Source organism: Mustela nigripes, chromosome 5 (assembly GCF_022355385.1).
Source record: "Mustela nigripes isolate SB6536 chromosome 5, MUSNIG.SB6536, whole genome shotgun sequence".
NCBI classification, from domain to species: domain Eukaryota; kingdom Metazoa; phylum Chordata; class Mammalia; order Carnivora; family Mustelidae; genus Mustela; species Mustela nigripes.
In genome coordinates, this window is record NC_081561.1 from 28,222 (window position 1) to 33,188 (window position 4,967).

General features: G+C 54.6%; 1 non-coding gene across 1 annotated transcript; it reads left to right on the forward strand.

Annotated features, from left to right (window-relative positions):
* The first annotated feature begins 1,634 nt into the window (after window positions 1-1,634).
* On the forward strand, window positions 1,635-1,753 carry LOC132018794 (5S ribosomal RNA). Its single transcript, XR_009404590.1, has one exon. It is a non-coding gene; the product is annotated as a 5S ribosomal RNA (ribosomal RNA).
* The last annotated feature ends 3,214 nt before the right edge of the window (window positions 1,754-4,967 follow it).

Genomic DNA, 4,967 nt, shown 5'->3' on the forward strand with positions numbered 1-4,967 from the left:
ACTGTGCCCAGTTGCCTCACACACGCTTCTGAAGGCACCTGTGTTCTCTGGCAAGAACGTGTTTGCGGACGCACCTTTCCTCGACAGTGTTGTTGGAGGGGAAGGCTGCTCTCTCAGCAGAACTGTTTCTCACTCCCAGGGAAGGGCCTGGCATGTTCCTCAAGCCTCCACACACCCTGTGGAGAACACTGCTGTCTTCTGCCTGGGAGGATGCTGTTTCGGGGTGACCCGCTCTCACGGCGGTTTGGACCCTGGGCCTCTTCGGCACCGGGCATGGGCTCTGGCTTCCAGAACGATGCTAGACGAATGGTGGCTTTCCCTGCCCTGTTGTTCCTAAGAGTGGAGTGCATGGCAGGGTGCTGCCCCTCCTGGGGCAACCAGGCGTTCATTGAACGGAATCTTCTGCACACACCTCGGTGTCCTAGGTGAGGTGCTTTCCAATTTCCTCTTGCCCCATATGCACGGGTGTTCCCGCTCAAGCCCATGTGTGCGGCTGCACCATCTCTTACTGCTGCTGTCAGAGCCAAAGGGCCCCTTCGCCACAGACATGTTTCCCGCTCACCGGGAAGCACCAAATACTTTCCCCGAGCTGTCCCACACACTTTGGCAACACCTGCGTCTTGCGGACAGAGGCTGCTTCAAGGTCCCCAATCTTCACTCCAGTGTCGCCCCTGGGCCTTAAGACCACGCCCCCTCCCTGGCTTCCAAGCTTAGGTTAAGAAGCCAATGCCAAGAGCCCTATGCAAGAAACGCTAAGACGTCTTCCTGTCAACAAAGCCGTTTCCAAGTAGCTCATGAAGAGGGTCGGCCGGTCCGATGCCTACATGATAGCATCTGGGAGGTGCGCTGTGTGAACCCACGAGGAGGAATCCAGTCAAGGACGCATCCCTCCACGAATTACCGCCTCCCAGGCTGGCTGGAGGGCTAGGCAAAATGCCTGGTGCAGGATGCGGAAAGGAACACACCCTGGGCTCTGAAGAAGCAGTTCTGTAGAGCACTCCTCTCCAGGAGCGTCTTTTATCACTAGGGCCCACCTTTCTCCCAAACTAGCTCAGAGCCAGGGAGACTGCCTTGGGATTAAAGGGCGGGGCTGCAGCTTCTGGACTGGGATGTGACAACGCCCCTGTCCTCGGTGGGCTGGAAGCCAGGCGGGTTAGAGAGGAGGAGAGAGCCAAGCAGAGCAGAGCAGAACAAGGAGAGAAGAGAACAGAGGAGAGCAGAGGAGAGGGGAGCAGAAGAGAGCAGAGGAGAGAGAGCAGAGGAGAGGAGAGCAGAGGAGAGGAGAGGAGGGAAGGCGAGGTGGCCAGCTGGGCCAGGCCTAGGGCGCTGGGTGGTCGCTGGGTGGTCGCTGGGGGGCGCTGAGCACAATGCGCGCGCGCAAGCGCGCGCGCCCCCAAGACACACCCGGTTGCCACTTGGGGCGGCACGCAGCGGTGGGGCTGGGGAGTCCCGGGATGGGAGAGTGCCCGGACGGAATTTGGTGGGGCCCCAGTGCCACAGGCATCTGGGCCTGTGGGCGGGCGGGCTGGGATGCAGGTGCCAGGCCCAGGGCAGGCGGAGCAGGGAGCCTCGGCGCACGCCGGGGCCGGGAAGTGTGCAGCAGGCTCTTGAGGTGGCCAGCTGCCACGGTAGGCGTCTATGGCCATACCACCCTGAGCGTGCCCGATCTTGTCTGATCTCGGAAGCTAAGCAGGGTTGGGCCTGGTTAGTACTTGGATGGGAGACCGCCTGGGAATACCGGGTGCTGTAGGCTTTTTTCTCGCCCCCAAAAGCTTGTCTTTGGCCTTCCTCTTTTCTTTCCTCATTCGGCATCCCTTCCTCTCCCTTGACTGCCACCACTCCGCTCCGTGGCCAACGCGGCGGTCTCCCTACAGTCCCTGAATGCCTCAGCCCCTGAGCCCGGTCCCCTCACGCCCCTGACCCCCTGACCCCTGGCCACCCCCAGCCCCAGCATCGCGGGCCCCTGGCCCCAAAAGGGCCGCCCGCTGCACGGGTGGCTAGCCACAACCCTGCCTTTCCACCTCCACAGCACGAGGCCCACCCGCACCTCAGCCGGTCTTGGGGGACTGCTGGCAGGGCGGGGCAGTGTTGGAGGGGGCTAGAGGCAGGGAAAGGGGGACCAGAGTGAGGACCACGGCCATGGACGCAGGGAGGGTGTGGGGGAAATGATGGGAGTCTCCCTGCTGTGAGGAAAGAGAGCTTGGAATTCAGGAAGGCTGGAGTAATGAAAAGGCCATGGATTCCAGAGAGAAGCAAGTCAAGTAGAAAACAAGCTCTTGGAAATACACACTGGAGTCCTCTTGTGTCCTTGCTACATAGGAAGCAGTGTGTGTCTAAGAAAATGCTCCAGGTTTTAACAAAGAGTCAAGGCATGGAACAAGATGGTTGCCAAAACTCCTACAAGGCTAGAGGTCAATTGATGGAAGAGTTCTTCTGGCTAAGTCAGAATATTCAGTAGAGACGTGGCAAGGAGCATGCGTTCGGAGCAGGATGAAATGATCCCTCCAAGAAAGCTGACCCTACAGATTCCCTAAACAAGGAGGAGAACCTTTGTAAAAAGGGTCAGAATTACTTCCTAATCTCTCACTGCCTGTGTGACCACCAGTAAAAGAAGGCAGAGAGTAGCCTCCAAAGGACTCAGATCATCAAAAGGAAGGTAGTTCCAAAAGGAAAGGGAAGAAGGAATAGACAGGGAAAAGAAAATACGCCTAGCGAGGTAGTAGATATCAACTTTAACATTTCAACAATACAATAACCTTCAGAGTGAACGACTAAAATTCTATTGAAAGAAAAGACCTCCATAGGTCAGTGCAAAATACACTCTACATAGAAGGATGCAGAGGCTAGTATAGATTTTGTGGAAAGAAAAATGATGAAAAGGGCTAGACCGTACCCAAAGGAATCCTCAAAGGCTGCTTTTCCCAGGTCTTGAGAAGGGACAATGGAAAGACAATGAACAGAGAAAGAAGACATTTCAGAACAACAAAGGATCCTTTTAGAAAGACATGGCTATCCTCAAGGTGTCTGCATGTGATGAGAAAACTCATGGAGATCAATCACATTCAAGCCCATCAAAGAAGGCTCAAGACTAATTAGTGGAAAGCTTGTCTTTCTTTCCTTGAGAGAGAATGAGTGGAGAGAGAGTATGAGAGAGGAGAAGGTCAGTGGGAGAAGCCAACTCCCCAAGGAGCCCGAGGAGGGACGAGATCCTGCCAGTCCCGGGTTATGACCTGAGCCCAAGGCAGTGGCTGAACTAACAGAGCCACGCAGGCGCCCGTCTCCAGATACTGGTCAACAACAGCTGCGGAGCACCTGGTTGGCACCCTCAGTCAAGTGCCCAACTCTTGGTTCTGGCTCAGGTGGTGATCTCAAGCTCTTGATATTGAGCCCTGAGGCAAGCTCTGGGCTCAGGGCAGAGTCCGCTAGGTCTCTCTTTGGGTTCTGCCATTGCCCCTCCCCCATTCAAGAGTGCTCTTGCCCTAAAACACACTAGGAAAACACTTCACAGAAATGAACAATGGTTGAGAGTGGGAGGGTGGGGAGAGAAGCGACGGCCCTGGGGCCAGCGGGAGGTTGCCAGGATGCTGCCCGCCCTCCCAGGGCCGGGCTCCCTCAGCAGCCACCACTGCCACAGGGAGCAGCTGAGCCCCAGGAGCCTGGTGCAAACCTCTGGGAGCATCTCCAGCACTCTCTGACCATGCTTGCGGGAGTGCGGGTGTGTGGGGGCCAGGCCGCATATCGGTCCAGGGAGGAGGCAAGGGCAGTGCCCAGGCACCCCAGGCAGGGGAGGGGCAGGCAACACTGGCAAGGAGATCCCCATGGGACTGTTGGAGCTGCTGCAGGGCTTCATGCTGCACTTGGCGAGGCACCAGCCTGCGGACCCTGCCCTGCATCTGGCTCTTTCCTTAGCAGGGAGCCTGTTTGCTCCTCTCTCTCTCTGCCTGTCTCTCTCTTTCCATCTACTCTCTGTCTGTCAAAGGAAGATAGAAAACCTTAAAAAAAATCATCAAACAACCCTCCATATTCTTGTCGTTCATGAGAACCCCATGCGTCAACATTTGATTTTTACTTCTTGAATGGAAGGAATTGCTTGATTGATGGACGCATTTGACAGAAAGACCGAGTCAGTGACAGAGGGAGCCGAATTGGAGAGGGTGTCCAAGCAGTGGAAGTGGGAGAGGGAGAGGCAGGTTTTCTGCTGAGCAGAGAGCCCCAGGCAGGGCTTGATCCCAAGACCCTGGCATCAGGACCCCAGAAGAAAGCAGCCACCCAGGTGCCCCACTCGATGACTAAATCCGTTTTTCACAATTCAATCCGTTGGATGAAGCAACACTCTTTGGGGTCTGCCTCCTCTGGGATCACACTAACACATTGTGTTTTCCTTTGCTCTTTTGGGATCACTGAGGATTTTAGGAACCTTCTCATGTGTTTCCTGGCTGATGGTTTTCTCCTTGGGATATTTCTGTGCAAGGATTTTATTTGTTTTGACGTTACCTACCTATCCTTCTTGATTCCTAGTTATCCTATCTAGAGTTGTGTAAAGTTCCTTAGCCAGTATCTCCCTAGAGCCTTTCATAGTTTTAGTCTTGTCATTTGGTGGACAAGATTTTTTGTTTGGAACCTTGTAATGAGTAGAGTCCAACTTCCCAAGCTTTCTTGGGCTTCCCGTTTTTGGTGTTCTGCTCCACTCATCTCTGCCACCTCCCCCAGATACTAAAAATGGTTTCCTGTTGTATCTCCCGGAAAACTTTTGATGTCCTCTTTTGCATGCAGGCTCCATCAGTCTGGAATAGCGTTCAAACCTCTTATATTCCATGTGGATATTCACGTCGTTGAGCACCACTTGTTCAAAGTCGGCCCTTTCCTATTGGTCTTTCTCGGGTTATTTCAAGAGTCCTTTTGTAAGAAATCATATCCCATCAGATTCTCCTCTCACTCTCTTTCTCCCTCACTCTTGCTCTCGCTTC